This window comes from Astyanax mexicanus, chromosome 16 (assembly GCF_023375975.1).
Source record: "Astyanax mexicanus isolate ESR-SI-001 chromosome 16, AstMex3_surface, whole genome shotgun sequence".
Taxonomy (NCBI): Eukaryota; Metazoa; Chordata; class Actinopteri; order Characiformes; family Acestrorhamphidae; genus Astyanax; species Astyanax mexicanus.
This window is the reverse complement of record NC_064423.1, coordinates 39584116-39604958: the sequence shown is the minus strand read 5'-3', so window position 1 is coordinate 39604958 and position 20843 is coordinate 39584116. Positions and strand designations below refer to the sequence as shown.

General features: G+C 36.8%; 1 protein-coding gene across 4 annotated transcripts in view; it reads right to left on the bottom strand.

Annotated features, from left to right (window-relative positions):
* Nucleotides 1-20260, bottom strand: part of sox6 (SRY-box transcription factor 6) — a 356852-nt gene extending 336592 nt beyond the window's left edge. For all 4 annotated transcript variants that reach the window (XM_049465976.1, XM_049465978.1, XM_049465980.1 and 1 more), the window contains exon 1: nucleotides 20146-20260. The gene's annotated coding sequence lies outside the window, so the exon portion shown is untranslated. The remainder of the gene's footprint in view (nucleotides 1-20145) is intronic.
* Between the last annotated feature and the right edge of the window lie 583 nt (nucleotides 20261-20843).

The following is a 20843-nucleotide window of genomic DNA, read 5'->3' as shown; positions in this document are numbered from 1 at the left end:
ACAACCCCCAGTATCGCCATTATAGTATGTACAGTGTATAGATTAATGTACAAACAACCAGGTTCATGTCACAGCCTGGGAAACACAGTCTGTCTCACACTGAAAAGGTCTGATTTGCATGGCGAGGGTCCCCGAGGGGCTCAGTTTTGCTCTGTGTCATAGTTTCAGTTTCTTTCCTGGTAGAGATCTCGCAAGAGCTGCGAACAAGTGAGCGGCTGCCAGCGGGCTGCCCTGCTGCAGCGGCGGCCCGTCACAGGGCAACTCGCACAGTGGAAAAAGACTGGGGAACCTGCCAGATTACCCTCCACCCCACCAGCACCACTGCTCCCCCCCCCCAACCAAACCCTCCTCCAGCTTTCTCTGGACTTCTGCAGTTCACATGTTCCTGTACTCTGAGCTTTAGCGCAGTGACTTACACGGGTACGCTGAGCTGAACGTGGGTGTCTGGCGTGTGCCAGTGTGGATATCCATTAGAGCTGTCAAAGAGCCTCCTGAGGGAACACATGGGAGGCAAAACCACAAAGTTTCCTCCATTATTTCATTTTATTTTTTTTCTATTTCAAAAGAGGAAGAAAAAAAAATCAGATTATATCCCTATAGTGCTCTGTCATTCCCTGGGCTTTTTTGTGGGAGGTGTGGCCCAAGAGATTAAGAGAAACTATTGTATGATGAGTAGGCCTGTCACGATTTCATTGAAAAGTTACTTTATTCCAGTAATTCAGCTGAAAATGTGAAACTATTATATAGATGTATTAAACACAGAGTGATCTATTTTAAACGTTTATTTCTTTTATTGTTGATGATTATGGCTTACGGCCAATGAAAACCCAAAAATCTGTGTCTCAGTAAATTAGAATATTACATAAGCAGTGTGGGCATTGTGCCAAGTCCTGCTGGAAAATAAAATCCTGCATCTGAACACTTAAGAAGCTGCTGTCACAGCTTTAAAATAAGGCTATTATCATCTGTGGAGCCTCACGTGAGGCCACGGTAATCTACTGCACACACACTCACTCTCGCGCACACACTCACACTCGCGCACACAGATCTCGCACATCACCCACCGTCACCACCCGCATCCTCATCAAAGCTCGTTCACCGGCAGCTCCGTAACTGCAGTCAAGTGCTTTACTCTCCAAACCATCTGCCTTGAGATACTTGTAACATCAGCATCCATCAACTGACAGACCAAATGCTCATTTCAGAAGACAATGCTGTATGATAAAATAATCATATTTTTATTTTTAGCGTTATCAATATAAATTTTTACGATAAACACATGAAAAGAGATGTGATAACGCAGTGAATAGCAATTTGCGAATTTAAAAATCTCAGTTTGTATGTAACAAGGCTGGAGGCGGAGCGAGGTAGAGCAAAGCAGAGTAAGGGTAGAGCGAGATAGAGTGAAGTAGATTGAGGTGGAGTGAAGATAAAGAGTGGTAGAGCAAAGTAGAGTGAATTTTGATCCAGATTGATTGGGGTAGAGCAATGTAAAGTGAGGCAGAATGAAGTAGACTGAGGTAGTGTGTGGTAGTGCGAGGCAGAGTACGGTATAGTGAGGTAGAGAGAGTTAGAGCCCAGCAGAGTGAAGTAGAGTGAATAGAGCCAGAGTAAAGCAGATTGAGGTAATGTGTGAGCAAGGTAGAGCTCGGCATAGCGAGGCAGAATTATGTAGTTTGAGGTACTGCATGGTAGAGCAATGTAGAGCTGAGCAGAGTGAGGTAGAGTGAAGGTAGAGCCAGACAGAGGGAAGTAGATTGAGGTAAAGGGTGGTAGAGCAAGGTGTAAAGTGACTTAGAGCCTGGGAGAGTGAGGTAGAGTGAGGCAAAATGAGCCAGATTGAGGCGTAGTGTGGTAGAGTGAGAGTATAGTGAGGAAGAACAAGGGTATAGTGAGGTAGAGTGAGGATATTGTGAGGTAGAGTGTGGTAGAGCCCAGCATAGCAAGGTAAAGTGAGGCAGATGAAGTAGATTGAGGTTCAGTGTGGTAGAGTGAGGATATTGTGAGGTAGAGTGTGGTAGAGCCCAGCATAGCAAGGTAGAGTGAGGCAGATGAAGTAGATTGAGGGTATAGTGAGGTAGAGTGAGGATATTGTGAGGTAGTGTGTGGTAGAGCCCAGCATAACAAGGTAGAGTGAGGCAGATGAAGTAGATTGAGGGTATAGTGAGGTAGAGTGAGGATATTGTGAGGTAGTGTGTGGTAGAGCCCAGCATAGCAAGGTAGAGTGAGGCAGATGAAGTAGATTGAGGGTATAGTGAGGTAGAGTGAGGATATTGTGAGGTAGAGCCCAGCATAGCAAGGTAGAGTGAGGCAAATGAAGTAGATTGAGGGTATAGTGAGGTAGAGTGAGGATATTGTGAGGTAGTGTGTGGTAGAGCCCAGCATAGCAAGGTAGAGTGAGGCAGATGAAGTAGATTGAGGGTATAGTGAGGTAGAGTGAGGATATTGTGAGGTAGTGTGTGGTAGAGCCCAGCATAGCAAGGTAGAGTGAGGCAGATGAAGTAGATTGAGGGTATAGTGAGGTAGAGTGAGGATATTGTGAGGTAGAGTGTGGTAGAGCCCAGCATAGCAAGGTAGAGTGAGGCAGATGAAGTAGATTGAGGGTATAGTGAGGTAGAGTGAGGATATTGTGAGGTAGAGTGTGGTAGAGCCCAGCATAGCAAGGTAGAGTGAGGCAGATGAAGTAGATTGAGGGTATAGTGAGGTAGAGTGAGGATATTGTGAGGTAGAGTGTGGTAGAGCCCAGCATAACAAGGTAGAGTGAGGCAGATGAAGTAGATTGAGGGTATAGTGAGGTAGAGTGAGGATATTGTGAGGTAGAGTGTGGTAGAGCCCAGCATAGCAGGGTAGAGTGAGGCAGATGAAGTAGATTGAGGGTATAGTGAGGTAGAGTGAGGGTATAGTGAGATAGAGTGAGGGTATAGTAAGGTATAATAAGGTAGATTAAAGCAGAGTAAAGTAGACTGAGGCACAGTGTGGTAGAGCAAGAGTATAGTGAGGCAGAGTGATGGTATAGTGAGGTAAAGTGTGGCTGAGTGATTTATAGCCCAGCATAGTGAGAGAGTGAGGCAGAGTGATCAGCATCACAAGGTAACAAATTATATGATCTGATCTTTCACCAGGAGGAACATTTGCATTTGTTTCTCTTCTAAGATAAAAGTCAAAAATATAAACTAGTTGAATATCTTAATTTGTCCATATCATACACCTCTAACCCCTATTATTATTATTATTATTACTACTACTACTTCTACTACTAGTCCACAGGCCTGAAAGCTCCTAAAGCTTCTAAAGCATCTATATCTCTGATTCTCAGTCTCGTAGTTTAACTCCGGCTCAACCGGCCTCTTCACCAGCAGCTCTGTAACTGAAGTCAAGTGCTTCTCTCTCTCTCTCTCTCTCTCTCTTTCCAAACCATCTGCCTTCCACTGTTTTCCACACGAGTCTGAGAGAAAAGTGTAACGTCAGCGTCCGCCGCCGGACCGCCGGTCAAGAAACAAATGCTTCGACTGCTTATTTCAGAACGAAGGATTAAAGAAAGGCGAGAGAGAGAGAGAAAGAGAGCGAGAGAGCGCAGCAGCACTCTGTGGTCGGATCTGCTGAAGCCATTTTCTCATGACGCACACACGCCGAAAGCAAAACCCCTGTAAAAACTGCGAGTCAGTGTAAATAATCATGGAATAAGGAAACAAAAGAGCTGGTTTTTGGAAGGCCGGAGCTATTTCAGCTTAACTACTGTCAGAACTACGGCCACAGAAATCCGCCCTCCGTTTTCCACCCTCCTCCTCTTTTGTCACTTTAATTTGCTCTTGGCGCTACGCATCCCGAGTTTCCACACCAGAAAACTGTGGGTAATGTGATTTTGGCATAAATGTCCTCCGACTTTTCCATATAATGCCCAGCCCTGGTTCAGATGTCCCTCACTGCTGCTTTAATAGGAGCCGCGGGAGCCGTTGGACCTGCCGAACAATGCGCTGCCTCTTGCCACCGGCTACTGGATTCCCAGTATAAAGTACAAAAAACTGGGGAACATTCTGAGAATCTGAGAACGCACCAGCAAACAACAGCGAAATAAAAAAAAAATTCAGTCTTGCTTACGTAAGAAAACGTAACAGAAAAGTCCCTCAAAAAAAAAAAAAAAAATCTAAAATCAAAGAAGCTATTGTCTTGCTGAGAACATTACAGTCTGGAGTGGATATTCCTTTTTTCCTTTCACAGCCCAAGACATTTTATATATATATATATATATATATATATATATATATTCATTCTTAACCCTCCTGTTTTGTTAATTTTCAAGAACAGCAATGGTGTTCCAGTGTCACTTTGACCCAGTGCATGTTTAATTATGCAAAATAACTATTTCTAATTCTTCTCTTAATATTTAGTGCAAATGGTTCAATTAGAAGAAATTCACTCTTTTTTTACTTTTTACTTTTGAAAGACCAACATACAAAAACACAACAGTTTTACATAACATTGAAGCGTAACATTGTGGTTGCAAATATGTGAAAATGAACATATTACATTTTCATATTATATGTTGATTACACTAATTAAGGCAAGCAGAAGAAGTTTTATACTGAAAAAAATACTCTTTTTTTTTAAATGTGTTTCCCAAATCTTCAAACTTTAAAATGAGCCAATTTGACTCAGAAAAAAACAGGAGGTTTTAAACAAATGTGGATCTACAGTATGTGACTTCAAATAATACAAATAATACAAGGAAATAAAACAGTAGCTCATCAGACAAGAACGAAATACTAGAAGAATATCTATATAGTTAATATATACAGCTCTGGATTTTGCTATTTATAGGTTTATATTTGAGTAAAATGAACATTGTTGTTTTATTCTATAAACTACAGACAACATTTCTCCCAAATTCCCCCAAAACATATTGTCCTTTAGAGCATTTATTTTCAGAAAATGAGAAATGGCTGAAATAACAAAAAAGATGCAGAGCTTTCAGACCTCAAATAATGCAAATAAAACAAACAAGTTCATATTCATAAAGTTTTAAGAGTTCAGGAATCAACATGCATCTTGGCATCATGTTCTCCTCCACCAGTCTTACACACTGCTTTTGGGTAACTTTACGCAGTTCAGTTTGGTGGTTTGATGGCTTGTGATCATCCATCTTCCTCTTGATTATATTCCAGAGGTTTTCAATTTGGTAAAATCAAAGAAACTCATCATTTTAAGTGCTCTCTTATTTTTTTTTTTCAGAGCTGTATATGCGTATATGCTGGCAAGAACGTAGCAAATTACATTGTAATGTGGACTTTTATTTAGTAATCAAAAAAAGATCTTTATAGAGCACTGTGTACTGTACTGTAAAACATGCACCAGGTCCTGGGATGCATATTTCTGTTTTTGAGTAAATGCACATATGATTTTATTTCTTTTTTTTTTACATATTTTATTATTAAATATACAATCTGAACTGCAATCATTTGAAGATTGAACCGCGGAACGGAGTGAGGCGACTGAATTGACGGTTCACAGGAGAGTCGAGGCTCGCACTTAAGATGAACACCCGCGGCGAGCGAGTTTGGAGAATAGTGCACCAATTACTATTAGACATTCCTAAGACACTCCAGAGCTGCTCCTGTTCATTTCTCATATCGGGGACGGAATGATGGCGGGATGACTCTCCCTTAAGGTCTTTCGCTCCGGCAATGAGAGACGAGTAGAGAGCAGAAAAAAGGAAAAGAGAAAACTATGCAAAATTCCCTCTGTAAACACCACCATCATATATCAGCAGATATTAGGCTGGTCGGGCTGTAATATCAGAGGCCTGAGGAGACGACCAGGCTTTATAACCAATATCACCGACCCACCAAACCCCACGTCTCACTTCACACCACAACCACACACATTTACAGAGGACCAGCACACCTACAACGACTAAAGCTGCGTCACAATTCATACTACTGAATACTGAATACTAGCTAGTGTCTGTCTGAGTATAAAGTTTATATAGTTTACTGTGGAATTAAAGCATAAAAGTTGAGTATACTCAACTACAATGATCACTAGTATCCCATAATATATATATATATATATATATATATATATATATATATATATATATATATATATACATATATATAAGGGTCTCTTTTTTTCACAATATGAGAAAGCACAGCCCTAATTGAGATTTTCTATAGATTTCTAACATAAATAAGTGATGCAGCTTGTCATGATGCTATTATCATAACAACAGTACAATCTGTATGAATAACAATACTAGGGTTATGATTTAATATATTGTGGTATATTGCAATACTGTAAGCAAAGTAATATATAATTTTGTTAAATTAAGTTTTATTAAAATTTAATTTTCATATTATTAAAACAATCAATCAAACACACATCATTAAATAAAGTAAACAAGATTTTTGTTTTGTAAATCAAATTAAAACAAAATATTGCAAAGCTTACAGGGATATAACAATATATTTCCTTACACTTCTATTATTATGTAGTCAGGCAATACAGATTATTACAGATTATCCTGCAAAATACCTTTTAAAAAAAAGCATGCCATGTTTGTCTATACACCTAAACATACTGTTTTTTATGACAATAGTGCTCAATTGTTAAATAGACCATTTTTAATTATTATGGGCTAATTATTGTATGCAACAGTGCAAAAGCCTAAATGAAATACCTAGTCTAATGAAACCTTGCCAAAAAGGCCAATTCTGTGCATGTATAAATATATACTGCGTGTATGTGTATATATATTATATAAATTAAGTATCTCCATTTTTGTTGATTTTTAGTTTTCTACATAATTTAAACAGACAAACTGTTCCATACACTGTGCTAAAATGTAATAATGAATGGACCAAATAAAATTCTTCAAAATTACCCGAAATAAACTCTTTGTAGATTGACTTTCATGGAAAATTAAGTATTTAGATCTCTACTGTAAAGTTACTATTTTAGAGATACATGTTTTTTATTGAACAGCGACAATGTATATAAAAATGATGAGTTTTAAAAAAACTCAAGATGAAGATGAATGATTAAATGTTTGCAGCAGCAGTAAAGCAGCATAAAGTTATCCGAAAGCAGTGTGTAAGACTGATGGAGGAGAACATGATGCCAAGATGAAAACTGTGATAAAACTCAGGGTAATTCCACCAAATATTGATTTCTGAACTTATAAAACTTGTTTTTTTGCATTATTTATTTGCATCTTTTTTCTGCAATAAATGCTCTAAATGACTGAATTTTTTATTTGGAATTTGGGAGAAATGCTGTCTGTAGTTTATAAAATACAAAGTCAGAGAAACTGTTTCAGAAACTGAAGTGGTCTCAGTTCTACTATTAAAGCTTCAGTCTGTAGGTTTTGTGCATGTTGGGGATTTGGAGACCCCTCTGGTGAGAATGTGTAATTGCACTGATCAAGTTGGATGCTGCTATTAATAAATGTAGATTAATAAATGTATATAAAATAAACTGTTGTGTGGAATTCTGTGGTTTTTGAGTTTTGTATGGTTTTATTAATTTAGTTTTATTGTATTTTATCAAAAATCACCGTAAAAACGTAAAGAATAATTAAGTCCGGCGCTCGTTTACAAGGAGACAGACAGCGTATGTTTAGGAGCAGCGATGGGGGCCTGGTCGTAAACTCGGGCCTCATATCAAAAAAGGGATTCCCATCATTTATTCATGCACCAATTAAAGGTTAAACACATGGCAGGGCCTGCACTGGTTTGGGAGAGCAGCTGGAGCGAGAGCGCAGCGAGACGGGAGGCCACAACAAGCAGGAAGGAAAAAGCAAACTAACTTGGTCTTGAAATGGTTTTGGCTGCGGGACAAGCTCTCCGCAAAAGAGCGCGGACTGGCATAAACATTTGTACTAAATTATAAGTGCATTTGGAGACGCATGCTGCAGTCAACCGCCTGCACGCTGCTCGCTGTTCGCTCGGCGGCCAACCCTCCGGCGTACGCATGTGTGTGTGTGTATCTGTGTGTATAAATGTGTATAAATGTGTGTGTGTGTTAAAGAATAAGCGAGCTAGCAAGCAAAAAAGAAGGAAAGCGACAGGGAGAGAGAGTGTGTGTATGAGTGTAAGTGTGTACGGAGTGTGTATGAGTGTGTGTACAGAGTGAGCAGAGTGAACAGGGCTGCAAAACCACTGCATTTTAATTACTGCCAGCCTCCACACTGCGCCGCTTTGATATGGAAATGACCCCACAATCTTCATACGCAGCGCAGAAATCATCTTCCTCTGATTCATGAAAACAATGTGCTGCAGCCGAGCTTACACACCTGATACTGCTGATCACACACACTCACACACACTCACACACACCGCAGTCAAAAAGCTCACAGCCCTGCAGACCCTCCAATTAATCCTACATATTTATGTGTATTTTTTAACACAGAGAGCAAGAAAGAAAAAGAGAGATTAATAGAGAGATACTAGAATATCTTTTCATTGTAAGAATTATATATATATATATATATATATATATATATATATATATATATATATATATACACAGGTGCTGGTCAACGAATTAGAATAATTTGAAATAGTGCAATCATGAAATTCTTTGAATGCATTTTTTTTGCAGAAAGCAAATCAGGTGTTCACCGCACCTGTCCTACTCGTTAGACTAATCACAGAACTCGTTACCTGGAAAAAAATTTGCTCAGCTGAGCTTTCCAAAAGGCCCATTTAGGCCATTTAACTGTGACACTGTTGTTTTATTGAATTAGAATAATGGAGAAACCGTTTCATTGAATTAGAATAAATGCTCGAATTTTGTTTTCTGTGAAGAGTGTTCACTGTGCAGTATAAAGTCAGGGTTGAGTAGAATTTCTAAGTTGTAAAATCAATCATGGGTAAGCAGCGCGACCTCTCAACCGGAATAGTGGCTCAAATTCAAGCCCTTCGCCAACAAGGCTTGACCCAAACTAAAATTGCTGAGCAGCTCGGCATCAGCCGGTCTTCCGTCTGCAAAGCTCTCAAGAAAAACTGCAGCAAGCGCACCAACTGTTCCGGCGACCGAAAAACTTCTGCTCGCGACAACAAGCAGCTGAGAAAGATCGCAGTCAGCAACCGGTTCAAGTCCATTTCCGAGCTCACCGACTTGTGGAACAAGCAGACCGGCGCTGACGTCTCCAGATCAACCACTTACCGTCGTCTGCGTGAACTCGGCTTCAAATCTCGCGTTCCAGCAGTAAAACCGATGCTGAACAAGAAACAAATGGAGAAACGGCTGAAGTGGGCCAAAGAACACGGCGAGTGGACTGCTGAAGACTGGCAGAAAGTGGTCTTCAGTGACGAATCACGCTTCTGCATCTCCTTCGGTGACCAAGGTCCTCGTGTCTGGCGTCGTGGTGGCGAAACCTCTCAATATTGAGATAAAAGATGTTAAATTGTAAAAGTGTCTTGGTGTAAATATTGTGATACAGTATTTTTAAATCATAATCGCCCACCTCTCTCTTTGTACAGACCATAGAAAGATCTAGATCGATATTTACAATATTTTGACCGAGATTTACAATATTTAATTTTATCAACCACCTGTTCAGCACTCAGAAAGATCCTGATCTAGATCTAAATGTTACAATACACTCAAAATATCCATCAAAATTGTAAGACAAATATTGTTCTAGTGTAAATATCGTGATACAGTAGTTTTAATCATAATCGCCCACCTCTTTGTCTCTACAGAGCACAGAAATATCTATACAGAACTGATATTTGCAATATCTTTATAATATTGAGATAAATTCTGATAATTATAAGTGTCTTAATGTGAATATCGTGATACAGTATTTTTAAATCATATCGTTCATCTTTCTGTGCCTCTGTCTGTACAGAGCACTGAAAGATCCAGATCGATATTTACAATATTTGATCATATCGACCACCTCTACATCACTCAGAAAGATCCAGATCTAGATCTATATTTAAATATATAGATATATCACTAATAATATTCACAACATGCTTAAAATATTGAGATAAATATTGTTGCAGTGTAAAAATCGTGATACAGTATTGTTAAATCATATCGCCCACCTCTCCGTCTCTACAGAGCACAGAAAGATCCTACAGAAAGATGTTCTGTGATGCTCTGTGATGTGTTTTCAACTGACAAATGCAAAGAAGGGCTCTATTTTTACACGAGCACATTCTGTAACATGGCTAATATTGTGACGTGCGAGAGGGAGGGGTGCTGGAGGGGGGCGCAGTATTACTCTCGGGTCAGACCGGAGCGTTTCCTCGGGCCGCTGTGGGCCACAGGTGCAGGAGCTGCTCTAGTGTCGGGCTAAAGGACGGTGAACTCTTCATTTACAGAAGAGAGAAACACATTAATCAAAGTGGTGTTGAGTTTTCTGCTCTTGAACGAAGACGATATCAGGACTCGAGGACGAGAATCGTGCAAAATTAATAATAAATTACCAAACAACAGCAAAAGCATGAAGAAATAGGCAAAGGAAATGAGTAGTTCTTCTATCCTGTCATGATAATTGCATTATACAGCTCTGGAAAAATGTAGAGCACTTCAGTTTCTGAATCAGTTTCTCTGATTTTGCTATTTATAGGTTTATGTTTGAGTAAAATGAACATTGTTGTTTTATTCTATAAACTACAGACAACATTTCTCCCAAATTCCAAATAAAAATATTGTCATTTTGAGCATTTATTTATTTATTATTCATTTATTTTAATGAGAAATTGCTGACATAACATAATAATATGAGTTTTAAGAGTTCAGAAATCAATATTTGGTGGACTAAACCTGGTTGGTTTTTAATCACAGTTTTTTTTATGCATCTTGGCATCATGTTCTCCTCCACCAGTCTTACACACTGCTTTTGGATAACTTTATGCCTGGTTTTACTCCTGGTGCAAAAAATCATGCAGTTCAGTTTGGTGGTTTGATGGCTTGTGATCATCCATCTTCCTCTTAATTATATTCCAGAAGTTTTTAATTTGTTAAAATCAAAGGGTTATGTCATTTAATTGTCTTAAAAGTTACAATAATATCGTTTATTGCAATAATTCCTGGCTGGAATGACATATCATCCATTAAAAAAAGGTTATTATGACAGGCCTACCTATTACAGAATGATCCATATGCATACACATAGTACAGATTAAAATTTAAGGAAAACTCTCATAGTATAAAAACATATAAATGTTTTCTTTTACTTGATAGAAGTGCAACACTCCTTTCCAGTAGGCTTGAGCACAACACAAAATGAACCACTTCTGACACCAATCTTCCCATGTAAACTAATATACATATAATTAAAAAAAACAATACATACGATAAAGTGTTTTTGCGAATCGATACAGAGATACCTAGAAATGTCTATATTTCCTTACACGCCAACTAAAATGTGTTTTAAAAAAAAAAAAGCTTAAATGTAATGAAGCTGCACTAGTGATGCACTATATATTGTTTCAGTAATATTAATGCAATGCATACATTTATAAAAGTCACTTCACAAGATGTGCAATCTCATGTCTTGTCTTGTCTTGCTTTTTGCTCTTTGATACAAAAGTAATCACCGTCACTTACCTATTAGTGGCTTGAGGTATTCAATATAACAATATTGTATTGTATCGTATCGTATTGTTATGCTTATTGAAATCAATAATATATGTTTTTTAAGCATATCGAAATTATCCCACTATCTATGGTTTATATTATAATCTAACTCTGTGCACAAGGGAGTAAAGGACTGATGAGTAGTGGATGCTAGGGATCTTCAGGCCCTCAGGTGAAAATCACTGCATGGGTTGCATGGGCACAGTAACAGCTATTTACATTTTTTTCTCATTTTTCACAGATTTCCAAACCTTTTTTTGGAATTGCAGTCGTACATTAATCGTATTTTATCACTGACTACTACTGGTTTAATGACTTATCTGTTTTAAAATCCCTGTATTTCTATTATAAAACCTTTTTGCACATTTCTTTTTAGCTAAAGCTAAAATATTACTGCATGGCTATGTCACAGACTTTCTCTCTCCCTTTCTCTCGCTCTCTTTCTCTTTATCTCTCTCTCGCTGTCTTTTTTTTTTTTTCTCCTCAGAAACAAGACTGCAATTTGGGTGTGTTGTTAAGCCATAGATAAGTATAGGCTGCCTAATTTCTACTTACAGCAGGGGAAAGAAATACTTAAGCCCTGGAGCTAAAGGTCCGCGCACTACCCGAAGTCTTTCATTCATTGTCTGTCGCTGTATTGTTGCACTGGAATTACAACTTTGATTTTCTGGATCTATGAGGTCGACATCCCTGACCCCAGGTCCATGTAAATCACTGGGGGTTTAGTTTTTTTGTTTTTTTACTTACTAGGAAAGAGAGTATTGGATTCAGGTGGAATTTGAGCAAGCGTCAGCACACTGCACTTACTGTGCTGTACGTATTTAAGTGTGCAGAATACAGATTTTATGGGGTTCTCTGTAATGCATGAGCTGAAACAGAATTAAATGAATTGAATAAACCAATAAAATGACATTGACATGATATTTGATACCAAGTCAGTGAGGGGTCTAAAGTGTGTTGGCCTAAATGCTGCATAAGAGCAACACTATATGCATGTATATATATATAAATTATATTCCAAATTAAAAAAAAAAAAAATTGTCATTTAGAGCATTTATTTGCAGAAAATGAGAAATAGCTGAAATAACAAAAAAGATGCAGAGCTTTTAGAAATCAGCACTTCATAAATCAATATTTGGTGGAATAACCCTGGTTTTAATTTAAGTTTTTTTTTTCATGCATCATGTTCTCCTCCACCAGTCTTACACACTGCTTTTGAATAACTGCTTTTTATGCTGCTTTACTCCTGGTACAAATTATATACAAAACAATTTCAGCTTGGTATGATGATAGATCATAGATCATTGTCACTGAAATACACTTTTAATTGTAAAAAAAACCTTTACAAAAATGCACAAATTCACAAAACAGGTTTGAACTTGTTTAAACAGGATCTCAACACTCTAATTTGACCAGTGCCACCTTTTCCCACAATCACTAACTAAACAAAACAAAAAACTGGATTGAGTAAAGTGAATAAACTGATAAAATGTTACAACAAACACTTGATCATAGGTGAATGTAGCCTCTAGGCCACTTAACAGCAATAGGACATATAACCATTGCTCCATTAGCCTTATTTTCTTATGTTTTGGGTTTAATAAAAAAAAAGAATGCCATTTAATTTGCAAAAATATATACAAAGTTTTAGGCGATCTCTAGTAAATTTTATTACCCTAGCATTTCACTACTGAATGGTAGAGATGGCGCGATCAGGTTAGCTTAAGTACAACACCTTCATTCATACAATACAGTAACTCCAAACATCCTCAAAGACAATAACACTTTATTTAGTCAATATTTTTAGTCACATTAAAATTTATAGATATTTTTTCATCACTAAAATGAAATACAAGTCAGATCTCAAAAGGTTAATAAGATACAGTGACTCAAGTGTGCCCTACCAAACAGCTTCAAATTAACATTTCAAGACATTACATTTAAAAAACTTTACAAAAATACAAAAAATATAAAAACTACAGTATTTTATTAGCTCTGTCCATCTCTGGTGTTTGGTGGAGCACGTTTGAGTAACTGTATCTTATTAATAATGAAGGTGTTAAACCTGATTGTGCCATCTCTACTAAATAAAAAAATCGGACGCTTGAGCAGAAGTAGAAATATAATTGAAATGCATTAAATTTAAAACGAATTCTAAGCCCCGTTTCACTGCTGACTTTGTAACAAACATGTCGGAGGAAGTTCTCAACACTCGACGCTGTAATGTGGCCAGAGCCACCTTCTGTTTTCTCACATATCACTAATTAATCACATGAAACGCCGGCTAATGTTGCAGCAATTAAAAAGTGTGGTGGAGGAACTTCCAGAAAGTTGAGACGCTGCACCACAAAAGAAGGGGTGGTGGTGGTGGTGGTGGGGTGGTATATAAGGAGGGGTGGGGTGGTTGAGGGGGGCTCCTAATGAACATGTTGCCATCGGTTTTGATCATTGTTGAAATATTCCGCAGCAAATTAGCTAACGCTTAAAGACAGATGTCACAACATGTGCTGCTGCACTTCCTTCTCGCCCAGCTTTCCTCCCCTACGGCTGCCGAGCGCCTCACCTTTACCAGACCTGCTGTTGTTTACCTCCGCCGCTGTTTATCATTAGGGCGCTGCTTGGCACTGTTCGAACCTCGACCGAGGAAACACGAAGACAAGGCGGTGCCACACCTGAGGGCTGTCAAACCTGCCGCTCACCTGGCGTTCGCCGAGCCGCCGACCACCGGGACGGAAATACAGGACATGCTTTGTGTTGCTCAACGTCAAATTATAGTTTTTTTACTATTTGCTGATTGATACAAAATGAAAAATCACATTATTCTATTCATTTTACAATTATAAACCTACACAAAGCAGATTATACACAGAAATAATTGCTTTTTTAATTTTTTGCTTGTTTTTTGAATGCAATATTAAATACAAAGAGTTATGCATTATAATTGATGTCTAAATGTTCTTAATGTACATTAAAAATAATAATATTCATATGTTAAATGACTGTCTGTAGCCAAAATGGGTCAAATATAGGAAAGAGACTATTTAACTCTTTCAGACCTGATGAAAAAATATAAGAATGCTATCCTACTATCCTAATACAAAGTCTGTATTAAAATAAACTAATTAAATTGACCAAAACTTTTTTTTTTTATTCCTAAACATGATAAAAAAGTGTTCTAAATCACAAAGAATTACTCTTATATTGCCTCATTTGTTCTTTAATGCTGACATGCCCTATTTCTTTTTCTTTTTTTGTCCAGTGTAGTGAACTGGTTTATCTCAATTAGTAATTTGCATATCCGAGGTACGGACCACTGAAATGAAAATACATAGCGTGCTTTGTGTTGCTCAACATCAAATAATTGTTTTTTACTGTTTTGCACACATTATTCTATTCATTTTCTAAAAAAAAAATCAATCAACCAAAAGCAGCTTATACATAGAAAGATTAGTTTTTTTTTTTTGGTTGTTTGTTTTTTGTTTCATCTACTGCAATATTGGATACACACAGTGCATTATAAATAATACCTAAATGTTCTTAATGTACATTAAAAATATTAATATGTTTAATAATTGTTTGTAGCCAAAGTGGATCAAATATAGGAAAGAGACTATTTAACCCTTTCAGATCTGAATTATGTGAAAAAATATAAGAATGCTGTTTTCTGTTTGTAAAGCACATAAAATAAAACTACTATACTAATAGATTAAGATATAATCGTCTGACTTAAAATAAACTAATTCAATTGACCAAATTCGCCTTTTTCGTTCCTAAACATGATAAAAAGTTTTCTAAATCACAAAGAATTAGTAAAAAACAAGCTTATATTACTCTTATTTTGCCTCATTTTTTCTGTTGTGCTGGTATGCTCTAATGAATGACTTATTTGTATCTTTTTTTTAATCTTTTTTTTTGTCCAGTGTAGTCGACTGGTTTATGATCTGTTTTAAAACAATTTGAAAACTATATTATGTCTATTGTAATTGATGCAATATGGACAAAAATTCTGTATCTCAACATTTTTTACATGCAGATCAATATTCTGTAATAAAATGATTCTTAAAACAAACGTAATGTACTATTACAATTATTTAAATACAGCAATTTTTATATTTAAAATATGCTGCACTTTAAAAATGAAACAGGATTAAACTTAGACTTCCCATTTATGAGCACTTTTATGATTTATCACAGTACGATAAAACAATAAAATATTATTATGCCCAGCTCTAGTAGAAACACAGTTGAACACACTGAATTCAGACACTTCATCATGTCTACAACATGCGTCAACATGCATGTGATTGGATAAGCTTGGCTTAAAAGTTTTTAAAGCTCCGCCCACACGACAAAAGCTAAATTCAGGATAAGTTTCATTATCATAAGCTTCACAATGAATATACTACTATTAATGAAAAATCAAAAATATGGAAAATTTGTGTCCAGTGGCTTCGTGACAATCGTCCAACATCCGTACAATTGCATTGTGGGAAATTATAATACGCTTAAATTCACATTTTAATTCCACTTTACATTACAGACCCTGAAAACTGGCCGAAAAAGAAGCCCAGCCTGATCCAGGGTGAATTCCTTTACGCATGGGACTCTGCTGTGTTGCAGCATGCAGCAATCTCTACTCTCTACAGCCTACAGTCTACACCGTACACGCCGCAAAAGCATGAACCATACACACACACACACACACACACACATATATATACAAGCAGCTATAAAAGATAAAAAAAATAATTGTGCGAAATAGCAAGAAGTTATATGACAATACTCTTCTTGCTTTACAAATTTATCGACACAAATTTATTTCACTCCTAAAGGACACGCTTTACACATGCATTTCTGGACAAGCTGAGGAATACTAAAGCATTACTGAAAGTAAAGAACGAACAAAAATGAAGAATTGAGGATTTTACACTGATAGAACAAACATGGGTTACTATATATTGTGGATACAGAAGCTGTATTTCTTTGTATATTCTAATTTAAGGAAAAAAGCTCAAAAAAGGCTGTTTTAAATCTTATTGAAGTATTATCTTTACTACTGTTTACTACGGTTTAGTATTACAGTCTACTAAGGATTTTACACTAATAGAACTTACATGGGTTTTTATATAGTGCAGATAATATTTACTGATATGTGCTAATTTAAGGTAAAAATGCTACAAAAAATGTTATTTAAGTATTATCTTCACTACCAAGAACAAAAACACTGAATGTATTTACCTACAAACTATTGAAAATTTGCCAATTCACGTAATAAATGCATCCTTTAATAAATTCTGGCCAGTAACTGATGTTGTAGAAAATGCGTAATAGATAACGTAATTTTATTATTTATTTTATAACAACATATATATATTTATATTGAATCATTATCCAGTGTTGGCTATAAGTAGGTATAAGTAAACAGCAAAAATATCAACTATATTAAAGTACTAAATATATATATGCACTGTATAGTTGTATAGTTCTTTTCCCACAAATATCACAGGTTAAGCAAAGACTGTCTAATTGGGTGCACGCAGCAGCTGTTCTTCAGCTATTTCTTGTGCTTCTGCGGGAGGAAGAGCGATGTTTCAATTCATATTCCTACAAGTAATATAATTTTGATGGCAAGGAATTCGGTTTGGTAAGGATATTATCCATGGATAAACTAGTTACGGGATGGGGGCCGGCTATAAAACTGAAGCTAGGAATTCCACTCAGTTAAAGCACAGCAAAGAAAAGAGGCAAAGAAGTAGCTTTTTAGCTTTTTTTCAGAATTAAACAAAATAAAAAAAAATTGTTTAGTAATTAAAATATGATTTACAAATTTATCCAGAGGAAAAGCAGGCAGTATTAAAGGCCTGCAAGCTACTAAAAGATTTTTACTACAAAATTCTGCCAATATTGGCTGCAATAAAAGCAATGACAGAAAACAAAGAGCGCCTCTGAATGCTCTTATCTAAATGAAAGGGAATTATTTAAAGTTCATTTACTGCCCAGATTTCAGGGCTGATAATAATGCATTCGACGGATGCCATCCGTGCTGCTCCAGTCCCAGGAGACGTGGTGCACGCTCAATTCACTTAGAGACGATGAACAGAGCGCAGATATGAGCTACCGTCCGTATATACAGGTATATATAAGCATACATATATATAAGCAGCTATAAAGATTAAAAAACAATTAGACAAAAAGGCCAAAAGTTTTATGACAATATATTCTGTTCTTAATGCTGTGGCTCACCACAAAATAATTCCACCATTAAGAAAAAAAGGACACGCTTTACACATGCATTTCTGGACAAGCTGAGAGGTACTGAAGTGTTACTGAAAAAAGCATGTGCATTGAGGATTTTACACTAAAAGAACAAACATGGGTTACTATGTATTGTAGATACAGTCACTGTATTTACTTGTAAACTATAAGTTAGGTAAAATACTACAAAAAAGGCTTTTTTAAATCTTATTTAGGTATTATCTTTACTACTGTTGGTTGAAAAAATAATTCCACTTCTGAAGGACACACTTGCATACACATGCATTTCTGGACAAGCTGAGACATACCAAAGCGTAACTGAAGGAAGGAAGGAAGGAAGGAAGGAAGGAAGGAAGGAAGGAAGGAAGGAAGGAAGGAAGGAAGGAAGGAAGGAAGGAAGGAAGGAAGGAAGGAAGGAAGGAAGGAAGGAAGGAAGGAAGGAAGGAAGGAAGGAAGGAAGGAAGGAAGGAAGGAAGGAAAGAAAGAAAGAAAGAAAGAAAGAAAGAAAGAAAGAAAGAAAGAAAGAAAGAAAGAAAGAAAGAAAGAAAGAAAGAAAGAAAGAAAGAAAGAAAGAAAGAAAGAAAGAAAGAAAGAAAGAAAGAAAGAAAGAAAGAAAGAAAGAAAGAAAGAAAGAAAGAAAGAAAGAAAAAAAGAAAGAAAGAAAGAAAGAAAGAAAGAAAGAAAGAAAGAAAGAAAGAAAGAAAGAAGCATGTGAATTGAGGATTTTACACTAATAGAACAAACATGGGTTACTATATATTGTAAATACAGTAGCTGTCTTTACTTGTACATTGTAATTTAAGGTAAGATGCTACAAAAAAGTCTGCTTTAAATCTTATATTCTATTAGGCGACAAGCTGAAAAATACTAAAGTGTTACTGAAAGTGGAAGAAAGAAAGAAGCATGTGAATTAAGGATTTTACACCACAGGTTTATAAGATTTATAATAATCCATATGCGAACAGCCATTCGTGAACGCTTGACTGACAAAGAACATACTGGTACCAACCAGGCAACATCTGCAATTACTTAACGACGACTGCGGTGATGATGATATCCATGTCAGACCAGCCGAAATACTGATAAACAATAGAAGAAATGAGTCTGAACCCTCACTGAAGTATCACACTCTCATCTAAATGAAAGGGAATTATTTAAAGTTCATTTACTGCCCAGATTTCAGAGCTGATGATAATAATAATGCACTCGGCGGATGCCACGCCATCCGTGCTGCTCCCATCCCAGGAGACCTCACGCATGTTCAATTCACTTATTCACTTAGAGACCAATAGAAGAAGAATGTTAAATATAAATACTATAAACTACTCTATATGTACATATGTAAAATTTCTAATAATAATCCATTACAAGTAATTTGTTTTTATGTTTGACTGACAAAGAACAATCAAACACTAATAAAAATATCATATCATCATATTTATTACTAGTTCTTCACGACTAATTAATATCCTCTCAGATGCATAATAAAACATATATATTTATCTATAGACAAATACGATGAGCTCCCTGTCAGACAATACCGATAAACCCTATATCCAACATGAGAAATTGATCACATACAATGACGTATCTACAGCCCAAATTTCAAAGCTGATAATAATGTAATATTCAACTGATGCCATGCCTGCTGCTCCCATCCCAGGAGATGTCACGCATGTTTGATTCACTTTGAGACGACTAGAGGAAAAATATACACACATGTATATGTATGATTTATAATCATACATTTGCGTCTATTTGTAAATGCTTTTGAATAATATTTGTACATATATCTGTGCATATAGCCTACATACATTTAAAATCTAGATCAATAATTGCTGATTGACAAAGAGCAAAAGAAGCCAATTTTCTCATACATATGTACACAAACATATTTGTATATATAAGCTTATTTGCTTTTATATACCATATAAAACAACAAAATACCACTCATACTTTACACTCTCCCGATATGTGTGTGTGTCTCTCTCTCAATCTCAAGGTTCAAATAATAACTAAAACAACAAAAATTCTTTTTCCACCACATAAAATAAAACAAAGATGCGGCACCGCAACGCAAACCGAACCGGACCAACAGGGGAAAACACGACCTAAAGCTCCGGGTATAAATTGAAGTTTTCAGCGGGAGGTTTAGTGGAGCACACCGGGCTCGGTTCAGCCCGGTTGACCGGGGGGACCGCGTACCGGACCGCGGGACTAACCGAGCGGCACTAAGGGTTTAGGGTTTAGGGCTCGGGGTTCGGGGTTAAGAACAGTCCACAGCGCTTCACTTACTGGCAGCATAAGCGGGGGCTCGGCTTCGGTTCCCACACGGGTCCGGTCAGGGAGATACGAGGCTGCCGCGCGGACCCCACAGGCTCCTCCCCAACCAAATCCACACGCGCGCGACCTGCAAAAACACACAGATAGAAGAGAGAGAGAGAAAGAGAGAGAGAGGCGCGCGCCGGTCAGTTCAGTGCGGTAATTGGGCACTTTGATATCGGCACTTGTTATAGTTTAAAAAAAAAAAGTCAAACGCGTTTATATGAAAAATAAATAAATAAAATAAAATAAAACAAAGCGCAATCATTTTCTACAATTTCTAAACGAATTACGGTGTATATGCTTAATGTATAAACTTACGTTACGAGTCGGTTGTTTTTATTCATCGGGATTATTATTAATTGCTTTATTATTATTTGCTGTTTTTTGTTGTAATTGCGTTTAACAATCACGCACAACATCTGAATGTAAGCCTTTAATTAATTCAAACGAGTCGTTTATTGTTTATGTCCTAATAGACTAAGGCTTCCATATATATTTTTTTATTATTTATTATTTTTCTGCACATGTTTATTTATATTCACTATTAACTCATTTATTCTTCTACATTCATCTTTCTATTTCCCAGCATCTGTTTCATTTACATTGACAATTAGCCATGTGTGTGTTTGTGTGTGTCCAAGTCTGTCCATCAAGCAGATGAGACTGTG